Source organism: Meleagris gallopavo, chromosome 2 (genome assembly GCF_000146605.3).
Source record: "Meleagris gallopavo isolate NT-WF06-2002-E0010 breed Aviagen turkey brand Nicholas breeding stock chromosome 2, Turkey_5.1, whole genome shotgun sequence".
Classification (NCBI taxonomy): Eukaryota; Metazoa; Chordata; class Aves; order Galliformes; family Phasianidae; genus Meleagris; species Meleagris gallopavo.
In genome coordinates, this window is record NC_015012.2 from 16,108,272 (window position 1) to 16,120,596 (window position 12,325).

General features: G+C 45.0%; 1 long non-coding RNA gene across 1 annotated transcript; it reads left to right on the forward strand.

Annotated features, from left to right (window-relative positions):
• The first annotated feature begins 6,111 nt into the window (after nt 1–6,111).
• On the forward strand, nt 6,112–11,612 carry LOC109365877. Its single transcript, XR_004158790.1, has 3 exons — nt 6,112–9,604; nt 10,312–10,374; nt 10,929–11,612. It is a non-coding gene; the product is annotated as an uncharacterized LOC109365877 (long non-coding RNA).
• The last annotated feature ends 713 nt before the right edge of the window (nt 11,613–12,325 follow it).

Here is a 12,325-nt window from a genome sequence, read left to right on the forward strand (position 1 = left end):
GCCACGGGGTTGGGTGCCGCACCGCTGGGTCGTGTGTGGCACCGCGTCTGGGCGGCGCTGCTGTGGGGTTTGTGTCCTGCAAGCGAGGTGTGTGCTGTCATCTGTGCGAGCTGCAGGTGAACGCACCTGAAGAGCCCCAGAGCTCAGCTTGCGGCGGGCAGAGCCGGGCCATGCCACCACCTTTCCCGCCGCTGTGCCTGCGAGGAGCCGTTCCAGGCTGCAGCACGGCCGCCATCGGACGTGAGACGTACGGGTTGTCCTCAGCGAACCGTGTTAGGTGCTGCTCCCTCTGAAGGGACGGTGTGCTGAGCATCAGCTCTGAAAGAGCTTTTATTCGTAAGGCGTTTGTACCTTCGTGCTTTCGCATGCACACTTGATGATCAGGTACTCAGTCATGTAGGCTTTCTCCCACCATCTCTACCCGTAATGCCAGCAACCTCCCACCAGATCCCATAGAGCTTTACCCCAGCACCGGAGAGCATCACGGGGTGCCTGCATCTGCCGCGATCTGTGCTGGCTAGGAATTCAGAGTCCTGAGGAGGAAATTGAGACTCCTTCCCCATCTTGTTCTGCACCCTGTCGTTACTTCTGTCCTGGCTGGGCACAAAGAACGATCCTACCTCTCGCCTTGAAAAGCAGAATCTGTACCATCAGTCCAGAAGTGAATTGCATTTTTGAATTAATACATCTGAAATTGAGATAGCTATTTCTAAATATGGAATGCAGCAACAAAAGCAGGTGGAGAGCATGCTGCCATGTCATTGCTGCCATCAGCAGGCACCTAGCACGGTAAGGAGGACTCTGAAACACTGCAGCTTTAAAGAGGCTGTGAGAGGTGGCCCTACATTTGCTGGCCTGCTCCGTTTCCAAGCTGCTCAGAGTCTCCCCAATTGCTGTGGGTCACAGAGTCATCTTTTAACCATGTACACTGACATCCCTCCTTACTGACTGTTGGAGCTGAGTTTTGTGTAGAGTACTGGAATGCCTGCAGATATAAGGAGCAGCATGGCATTCAGTCATATCTTAAATGCTCTCCTTGGGATACCTAGTGTTTGTAGCAGTGTTGCTGCTCTGCCTGGAGGGGATGAGGCATTGCCATGCAGTGGTTTGTCAGTCACTAGGGTACGTGTCCTGTGCGTGAACCTCTGTTGCTTTTTACTCCTTCGTTTGCTTCGTGCTGGGATTCTGCAGGCAGGGCACTCCGGTATGATCATTTTTTGTTCTACCAAGTGTATGATACGGGAGGGGGAATGTCCTTAATGGGAATTTTCTCATTTCTAAAAACAATGTTGAACCTTTTAATAGCACAAATTTAGGTATCTCATCTACTTGGATGTTTTCACAAATCTTGATGTCTTGGTGATCCCAATGTATGTGGTATCTTTAATGGGAGGTGGCCAGCAGCTTCAGAAGATGATGAGAGAAGCCTAACATAAGAAGTAGCAATGGTCATGCACCCAATTTCATCTCCTTAGAGAAATGTTAAGAAAAAAATGAAAATAAATTTTTGCTGCAAAAGCTAAAATTTAAGCTATACTGAAGAAGAAGCAGTGCCTGTATAATTGATATTAGTTTGTCCAAAAAAAAAAAAAAAGGAAATTAGTTGTAGACCAGAGACATTTTTATGGGTGTGTAAGTGTGTTTGCTCCAGAGTTTCTTCTGGCATGATAATGCCAAGTAATTTCCAGCTTCCCCACCCGACTCCAATACCAACAACCATTAATGCACATCAGGCTCAGGTTTTAAGGGCTTTTTCTTTCTCCCTAAGAGGAAATCTTTAGAATGAATGCTTAATTTCTCTCTAATTGCTCCAAGTTACCATGTAACTCCTCTGACAAAGCTCCTTACAACCTCCAAAAGCTTTTAGAGGTTTTTCAGGTTTTCCTAATGCATACGTACCAATATCTATGTATTTTTAGACACATCCGTGCTAAGTTGATCTCACCATGATCTCATGTTGATCATTTACAGCTGTCCTTTGGCAGTGTTGGTGTTGCCAGCTCTGAGGCTGCAAAGAGGAAGAGCTCAAGGGAGTGAGCTGCACCTCGTCCTCACTCTGAGACTGTTTGCAGATGTGTAGAACTGTATTCCTGAGACCTCTGAGACCTCAGTCACGAGTCTTCAGCTGTGGCCCTGAAAGCTGAGGTCTTCTGGTCATTGTGGGACTCCACACATCATTCTCACACATTATCCTCTGCTCTAAGTGTGTCCCAGTGCAGTCAGACCCTGCTGACACCAGACCTGTGTAGGATGGGTTCATACAGCTGTGCAGTGCCGTAAGGATTCCAGGTCACCAGATAAAGGTCCAGTCCTGCTCAGTGGCTGCATACCACAGTTTTCTGTGGGGTTAAAATAAATGGGATCTGTCCTTTCTGAAGGATGATTCTATCATGCTTGGCTGTTATATGTATACATGCATTTTTCTTTGAGAATTGAAATGCTGCCTTTCTGCTTTCAACATTCAGGCACCGGTAGCACCCTGTGACTCATTGCCTGTGTTTGGGAGGAGGGTGTGACCTGGTTGGGTGAACCATTTCCTATAAGGTGTGAGACGTGGCTTCAGGACCTCATGGTGCATTCGTGTATTCCGTCCCGGGGAGTCGATAAGAGCTGCAGACATATAGCAGGCCTGGAAGAAAGCAGTGGGAAAGGTGCAAAGACCTCACAAATACATATGAAAGGATCAAGGTCTGCATGTGCTAAATCCTAACAGGAACAGATTTGGGGTGAGATGCCCACGTCCAGAGGGAACTCATAGACAGCAAAGGGGCAAAAGCAGAGTATGTCTGACTGCTGGCAGCCAGATCCCTACCTTATGAGTGAGGAAGGTCGAGGATTTGGGAGAGGGAAAGCAAATGGAGATGGTGTCAGGGATGGGAAAAGGAGAAGGCAGAAGGGAGCATGCCACCTGGAGGCACGCAGCCTGGTTGGAAGGCACCTGGGTTTTAGGGGTGAATTAAGACACTGTGAAACCTGAGCCTGTTTTTGACTTTGGAGATATCCTGAGAACGGCAGGATGCACACACCTGGCAGTCACGGTGCTTCAGAAGTGAGAGGGCAGTCTCAAAGATTTTTTTTAGCAGCAAGCCTTAGGCTGAAGCAAGTCCTGTTGACGCTTGTTTTCTCTGTGCCCTCTCTAGTTTTATAGTGCGATGCTGTGGAAGAACTTAAAGCATGTATTTAACTGACTTCTTCCTGTTGCCTCTGAATGATGTGAATTCACATCCTCTGAATGAGGTCTGTAGAACAGTCATGCTCTATTCTTACAGGTATTTTCCTTTAAAGAAGGATTTTTTTTTAACTTTCGTTGATGTGTGCATTTGTACATATAAAATTATTGGGTTGCCTGAACTTCCAGTGATCTTTAGTTAATTCACAGCACAAACAAAGGAAAATCTCTGTCTCTGCAGATGAATAGCAAGAAGAAAGGAAGATGAAAAGGGGAGTGTTAGGTTAAAAAACAGAGCCCTGTTTTTCTCTTTCTTGTGCTGCAACTCAGCTCTTTACCTGGAGCCACTCTGCAGGGTGCAGTCAGAATGTGCAAACCCAGCAAGGCTGGCAGGAAACAGAAGGGTGATATATAGCACAGGGGCTACATCTTCTTTAACAGCATTGAATAATTAACAGGCTCTGAAGAGTCCACTATCTACTGCTTTTAGACTTCCTGGTCTTAGCAAGCAGTGTTAAGGCATTGTTTTCTATCACTGTTTGACAGGCTCCTAAGCCCTCCTCATTCCACACATGATGAAGTCTTTCTTCTATCTATCCCAGCTTAACAAACGGCAATCACAAGATTTTTTGGTTTTGTCTTGCAGTGTTTGGTATCTGTCTTAGTGCCTTCAGCTTCTGAAATCAATAGATTTTATGAGAATCTCGATTTTATCTTTTTGTTGTTGTTTTAAAGCTAATGTCTTGTGGTTATGAAGAGAAGAACCCAAATACGAAGCAAACTCTCTTCTGATCGTTCACACCAGAAAGCAATGGGAAGCACCAGCACTCTCCTGGTAAGGTTGGATGCCCATTACAAGGTTAACACAGAGCCACCATCCTTCCTCTGGCTGCTCTGTTCTGTTATACCACACAAGTCGTTTTTCTCTGAATGGTATTGACTGCAAATTTCTTCAGCCCTGCTCTTCCTTTCTGCTGCTGGAGTGTGTGTACTTGTTGCATGCCAAGGTTGATGCCCGGGTTTTGTTCTTATCATTCAATCTACATGTTTCTGATCTTCTTTTCTGGTTGGTTTTAGAGACAAGTAACTATTGGTCTCTTTTTTTGGCACTTGCAAAAAAGTTGTTTTGCTTTTCTTTGGCGTTTTTTCTTTCTGAAGTGTTTTATTTCAGACCCCTGTACAGCTGGGAAGATTTTCAGCTTTAAGATGTAGGTGGAATGAGGGAAGTTCTATCCGAGCTGACGATTTGTGGCTGATGATTAATTAAATCAGCAGTTTCTGATGTTCAGAGCTGGGGTGTGCAGCAGTTACTATGCCATGTGATGAAGTAATTCTCTTCCATGCATTAATTGATTCATATTACTTTGCTATTTAAAAGTGCACTGAAGAAAAGCAAAGGAAAGATAATTCTATGTAACAAACTCAGTAGGCATTATTTCTGTGAGTTATCCTGATTCTTATAAGCATGATTATAAGCATGATTTTCTGGCATCTGACTCACGCTGAAGCTCCATGTGCTTGCATAGGAAAGTATCTCTTTTATCCTCTCCAGCTGCTCTTCTGTCCCATGTCAGCAGCCCAGTACCACCCCAAGGGCTGCCTCGCTCCTCACTGCAAACAGATTGTCTCCTCCTAGGCCCTGTTCCTGCCCTCGTCCTGCCCAGTGCCCCGGGCATTTTTGCAAATTTGACTTTGGCCCTGTTTGTCAAGGGCGCACTGTTGTCACTTCTTTAGTCTGACCCTTTCCTTTGTTGTCAAGAGGTCTTCCTCTTTTTATTGGTAGCTTTATCTCTTTCTCCGTTATCTTCTAGTCTTGTAGACTCTCTCTCCTCTCTTTTGCATTTAACCAAGCTTGTCTTATCAGTATTAGGGGATTTAAGACGTTTCTCTTTGACAGCTTTTCTTCCCCACTCCCTGGAAGTTTCTCTATGCCATTGGGTGCAGGCCAAAGAGCAAATGCATTTGTTATTCAAAATGAGATAACTGCATCCATGCCCTGTATCCTTAGGAGAGAGTATTTGTTTTCTTCTGCAATCATATTTTTCACATCTGGAAGGTTGTCCTTAGGTTTTTGAGGTAATAGACATAAGGGAGTAATGAGAATTTGCTGCAAGGCTGACTGATCAACAAAGGTTGCAGCAGCAGCATAGTCTGTGTTTCTGTTTGGAGTTCCTCCATGACTATCACCACCCTTTGGCCTGGCCATCCATTCCCGAAGTGTGAACACCAAGTCCTTATGACAGTGACTGGGAACTGCAAAACTGGACACAATATCACATTAGTCACAGCATCACCTGGATGTCTGAAATATCAAGTGTGTCTTGGCCAGTGACATCATGGCAGCATTAATGGTTTTCTGGCACTTTGAAAGTGCTGTCTTCCTTACAAATCTTGCCAGGATGGAAAAAGCTGGGAAATTCAAAGGGGAGAAAAAAAGAGAGAAGTTTCACTCGGTTGAACTGTCCTTTCTCCTTGTTTTGTATCCCCTACCAGATAATGCAGCAGGAGTCCTAGGACATACATTTCAGGGGAAACAGGGAGCCTGCTGACTGTGAGTGTCCTGGCAGACTGAGGACCATTCCTCCCTGCCTAAAGAGCTTGACTTTGCTTCTCTCCAGACTAATGGTAATCTCTCCACTGTTTGCATGGAGCAGGCTTCTGCTTGATAGTTGAAGATAAATTCTTGCTTGTGGTCCTGTTGCTGAAGGAAATGTGCATAGTGAGCCAGCAAAAGCACATAGGATTGTTCCCAGGAGATCCTTGTTCCAGAACAGGACTTGTGCCTGCTGCCCAGGCCTCCCTCTTGTCCTGCTTGCAAGGTGTGCAGCAGTGCAATTTCATCAGATTCTTTTGGTTAATCAAAATGGAAAAGCTGGTTTTAGATTAGAATTTTTTTTAGGACCACATAAATGGTATGCAAAAAGAGCTGCAGAAGATGGGCACTCTGCAGGTCTATCTGAGCTCCTTTCTTAGTTGGTGTTTCTGAGGATCAGCTCTCAACTCTTGCCAGTGTCTTCAGCTGATATAAAACCATGGACCACATCACACAGTAGGAAAGATTGAGTTTTCTTCCCAAGAAAAGGAGAAATGCCTCCTGTGAAGCATGGTGAAGGCATGCCTGGAGGGCAGCGCTGCTGGCATCGTGGGGTCACTGTAGGGCAGCACTCTCAGCTGCCCTGCTCAACGTACAGCCAGGCCAGGAGAGCAGGCAGGGCATGCCTTGGCAAGGAGATGGTGTGACACACTGGGCCAGATCCCCTCCTGTAGCGCTAGGTGGGAGCACAGCATAAGCAGGGCAGCAACGACATTGGTGTGGGGCTGGAGTGGACTTTTGTGTTGCAGTGTCATATGCTTAGGCAGAAATTCACTTGACCTTTTTTGGAAGGAGGAAGGCAGTGCTGATCATTCTTGGCCACTGTGCTGAATATGTGCTAGTTCACTTGCTGATGGTGATGTGTTTCCCAGCACAGAGAAGGCTTGTGTGTATGCAGTTTTCTCTTAAGGTCAGAGTGTGCCGTAACACCCCTGAAACAGTAAACAGTGACGGACTGTGAAAGATGCTGTACTCATAACTTACCCAGGACGTTTTTGGCATGCCATATAACCAGTGCCAAGGAAAGGTTTTCAGACTGTGGTGATGCGCTGTCTCCTCATGTTTTGCAGCCTTTCCTGGTGAAGGTAACTTCTTGTTGTGATGGCAAATCCCTACAGAATGAAACAGGGCACTTCAGGGGGGCATGTTCCCATGGGAAATCTCAGAAGAAAACAGATGGAAACCAAACATTCTTTGCTCAAAGAACCCTAGGAGAGGTGCAGTATGTGTCAAGCCATGAAAGCTACTTCAGGAAACCCAAGCCATTCTTATGAAGTATGTACAATAAGGTAGAAATCTTTTCCAACCTTAGTGATTATAAAACCATCAAGTCCAACTGTCAAGGCATCACCACAACTGTATATTAATCTTCAGACATGTACACGCATGGAATGGATTTAGGACTTCTGGTGGCCAAACCTCACACAATGGGCACTGGTGAATCTGCTGTGCCAAAACTATTTATTTGGCTGAGTTTCAGCCACCACTGTGACATTATTTCCATTGCCCTTGAGTTCTGTCTGAACCTCTCCTAAACCCAGCTTCATTATTTTCTTACTAGTGAGCGGCCTGCTGGTGGAAAGCACGCTCCTGAAAGCTCATGCACTCAGGCTCATGAGGGAAGTCTGCTGTGGGATACTCCTCACCAATGAATTGTACAGCACAGTTGCTTTTACCCACTTCTAGCAGCATCACAGTGACACCAGTATAAAAGCAGCAACTGTGATTTTAGAGGTTACGCTCTCTTGCTTTTCTCCAGAGATGGTTGGCCTTCCTGGGGAAGCCTTTTGTAATGGATGCAGGGAAAAGAAGCAGCCATATCCCCATGCTTTTTTACTGCCTTTCTGGCATTGCACCACTTCCTGTGACTCTCTCTCCTCCCAGCGATGCATGGCTTTAAGGCTGCATAGGCTGGGCAAGTTATATTTTAGAGTGAGACTCTATTTAGCTGTGATGTCAACTGCAGCCAACTATAAAAAGATCAGTAATGCTCTTTGAAAGTCTAACAGCTGCTGTTCTACACCCTCTCTGCTGTATTATCACTCTGCCCTATTTCATGTGCCACACAGCCAAAACAAAATATTGTAGCAATCCTCTCATTATATAACTCAAGGAATGGGGGATAAACTCCCTAGAAGCTAGGAGAAACTTGAGGTGAGCCAAACTGGGCAATTTTACACAGTTTTTTAACAAAAAGGTAATTTTATCTGGGTTTGCAATGTAGCATGCTTTTTCCTTAGCAGTTGACTGCATGCCATTAGCAATTCCAGCACAATGACAGCAGACATGCAAAGCTTTGCTTTGGGCAGCTTTGCTGCATGTTACTCATATACAGTTATAAACTGAGCTTGTCTGGACTGCATGGAGTGAGTTCAGCAGTATATTACCTAGCATATGAAGCACATCTTTGTCCTTAGCTGGGTGTGACCACATGTTCGAAACCACATTCAGGGTTCTCCTAGAGTCAAAATCAGAAAACAAGTTCTGTTTACCCAGAGTGAGCAGACAGCGAGTAATAAATGTGGAATTGTGCTAGCAAAATACACTGTGGCAGTACTGGAAATGGGGTCTTGGCTGGGCCTCTGAATATTCCTGGAGAATAGGAAAAAAAAGTTGTCTCCTGGAGTAAGCTTCACTCCTGGAGACAACTTGTAAATCATGTACTAATAAATGATGTTCAAGAAGTGTGCTGAGGCAATATGAGAAGTGGAGCATCGCCCTGTGGCTTGGTCAGCCATGGCAGGCTGGGTGTGCATTAGCCCAGACAGCAAAGTGCAGCCTTCAGGCTGATGGAAAGCTCCAAGCCTCCTCTGCTCCAGGTCCCTTCCTTGGTGGGACAAACCAATGCAAAAAGGCTGCTCTGTTGTATCTGGGCCAGTTGTATTTGTTTTGTAGTGCAGATAGGGCCTTTGTAGTGGGGATGGAGAATGGCCTGTTTGTAAGTGACACGCAAAGTCCTTTGACACAGGTCTGAAGTGGCATTGAGCTCACTTGTCTGAGAGGAAATGGTCGGCTTCCAACACGGCTGTTACCAAAGGTGACAAGACAGTTAGGCAATGTGAGGAGTGATTTTGCATCAGGCAAAGCCTCTGGGCTGGAATCGAGCCCACCATGGCACAGGCTTGCCTGTGTCTGAGCCCTGCCTGAGCTCACTGAGCCCTGGCACCCAGCACCCACACAGGGACATTGCAGAAGTACCCAGAAATGAAAGCAAGTGGCCTGAAGACACACGGAAAGCTTGTGAGCAAGCCAAGGAGCAGCCTCAATGTCAGCTTCCTGGCTCTGTTGAAAATCCTTGGGGAGGCTCCCCTGCTTTCACTCACTTCCCACTGTTTGCAGGTGTGAGCAGTGTCTGGCAGCTCTGGTTACATGCAGGCTGGAGAAAAACAGACCCACCCCAGCTGTTTTCCGGCAGCAGTGCCACATAACGACCCCGTGGATTAATGAGCCCAGCAGAGGCTGCTGGGAGCAGGGTCTTGTCATCTGGGGTTTGCTTCTACTTCATGATCCCAGAGGCGCAAGCAGCAGGCAGCACAGCATGGCACTGCCATCGCTTGATTGCTTTGCTCTGGAAACTGCTCAACCAAAACGATCCCCGTGGATCTCTGGTCCTTTCTCAGCTCACTGAAACCAGATGTACTTCTCATACAAGTATAGAGATGGTAAAAGATTGTATATTTTTATTCAACAGTTCATGTTGCAAGCTCATGCAAGAATCAGACTGAGAGAATTTCCTAGAGACCACTAGACTCAAACTGAAAGCACGAAGCACAGCAGTGAACCCAGTGGGGCTCAGCACCCAACCTCGCAGTCCAGGAGATGAAATCCCTCAAGAAACAGCTGTGAGTGCAAAATTAGCGGAATAAGGAGCAGAGAGAACTTGTTTCTTGTATGTGAAAATACCCATGCAAACACACTGCACGGTTGCTTGAATAAACTTACACTGAAGGAGGCTGACGTGTCAGCAGAGCTGAATTTACATGCTACAGTGTGTAGCAATATGCTGTCAGGTTAAGAAGTGGCACATCCTTGTGTCCAGTCATGGATGCATAATGGTCTCACAGGGGGAGCTGAGTTGCTGTGAAATTTGAGGTTGTGGATTTTTAATGGCATCTAGAAATCAAGATACTGGAAATCCTCAAGCATTCAATAACTCCCCAACCAGAGCCTTTATTTATCCTGTAACACTCCACAGGTTAAGACTTTTATATATCCATTGATAGCTGACAATTCATTTTGTTAGATACTGAGCAGTCTCCAGTCTAAATAAGGGTGCCTGAGACCTTCTGTAAAGCTCTTGTCTACCTTTTTCTGAGGCTGTGCAATAGGTAAGTGGCTCCCGCATCTCCAGAATTGAAATCAGTAAGCCGCTGGCAGTGAGCTCATCTGTTCAAAGGAAAAATGCTGTGCAGTTCCACACCGGTGATAGGATGAAGCTGCCTGTCTCATGCAGTAGCCACAGAAACCGTAGGCTCCTGCTATCTTGGTCCTATGGCTATGGTTTTCCACAGTGACTAGTTCGTGTAATCCTTTCACTACTTTTTTGCAGAGACTTGGAGCTTCACGTTGTCAAAGGGAATTGCTGAACTAACTCTTACCAACATGTTAGAAGGTAAGATCTTGCAGAGGGCCACTGGGAAAAATAAGTTTTCTCTGAAAGCAGGTGTTCTCCTGATAGTGTATTTTATAAATTCCAGGGAAAAAAGCTCCTTCAAAAATAAATAAATAAATAAATAAATAAAATAATAATAAAAATATATACATATATGAAATAAAAATTGAAAACTTGGATCATTTTGCAATTAATGCGTGGTTAAAACTGACCTGTTTTCTTGTGGCTAGAGAGATTTTCCTTTTGGACCCTTAGGACCTTCCATTCACCCTGATGGATGTTTTTCTCCCATCTATAAATGACTGTTGAGAAGATCAAAATGATTGGATTTTTTGTAGTGCATTAAGTTATTTGCATTTACATATACAGTATTATTTTTGTCAAACCGGTCATGTTCAACACTTATTTAGTTTTGTGGAATTTGGGAGTCCTAATCAGGGCCGGAACCTCACTTTCATGATCAAAACAGACTGGGAACTGGGGCTGGACTTGATAGTCTTCATGGTTCCCTTGCAACTCAGGACGTTCTATGACCTTGTGATTATTCTGTTTAGGTGATCAACAGTGAGATAATTACATTTCACACGCAAAATGATATGAGGGGTCATCATGTATGCCCAAGGACCTGAACTGGACATTTCACACCACAGGTTCAACTAGCAAAGATTGCTACTGCCCTCTTTTTGAATAGAGAAGCTTAGCAAGAACTGGCTGCCTGTTCTTGATAGCAGGGTGCTGGGAGGTACTGGACACAGAGCTGCTGACGCTTTGCAATCCATCTGGCAAAAGATTTTCTTATCCAGGTTTGATCTGAAAAGACATTTCAGTATCTGCTTCCATTTAACTGGAAAATACAGCAGTATTTCATTACATGTCTTGTATTTATGTGAATGTTTTATTCTCTGTGTTTTGCTGTTATATAAAGGCTACACAATGATTACAATGATAAGCACTCCATAGAGTCCTGTAACAAAAGCAACACATAGGAGATTCACATTCACATCCTTTTGAGCCTAAGAGCTTGTCTCTGCTAGACAGACTTTGTTGCTGTGGGTGTCTCTGTGAGGTTAAAGATGTGGTCTTCCTGCCTGTGTCTGTAGAGCTGCATCTAAATGAAGGCTTTTATCGGTGTGACTGTGTCAGCAAAGGACACAGCTCTTAACTCACATACTTGCGCTAGTAAGGCTCTTCAAGTGGCAGGCAATTTCTGAAGACAGAAGTAAGAGAATTGCTTCTTTCATTATGATAGCATATTATTATCTTGGGGGCCTAGTGCTGGCATTTTGAGCATTAACCTCTGCTATTCTAGGACTGGTGTGCAGGGGCACATCACCACTGAACGATGCATTCAGACTCTTCTCTCCTGGATTCAGGAATCCAGCCAGTGGGATGTAATCAACTCGGTTAGGATTTTCCTTTATAAACTTGTTTTCTACCTCTTACTTTGTTTTTCCCTCCCAAAACTGCCCTTTATGCCAGCCACACCGGACCCTGTTTTGTATGAGATACATGAGGTCCCCAGCAGATGACTCTGTGATTACATCCAATTATTTGTTATTATGTCCTTCCGTACCCAAGGATTTCATTATCTTGCAGGAAAGCATGCAAAAGGAAGAGGATTCATATCTCTCTGTATTCAAGAGGAGAAATACACGACTTGTTCAGCAGCTATTCCTCTCAAGTATCAGCAACGTAGGGGTGAGAATGTATGTAAATAAAGTTCAGGCACTTTAAGCCAAAGGTGCTAGCTCAGGTGACAGATGTGCCAGTCCTGAACTCAAGATGTGATGAAAAATGAGGATTTGGCAGGTTAAGAAAATCCTGTCTGCCATTTAACTCGTTCACACTCATCTCTTTGCAGCCCTTTGCCCTGGCAGTTGTACTGATTCAGTTTTTTATGTGACTGGACTACGTGCCAGACCTGGGAATAAAGCCACTTAAAAACAACAAC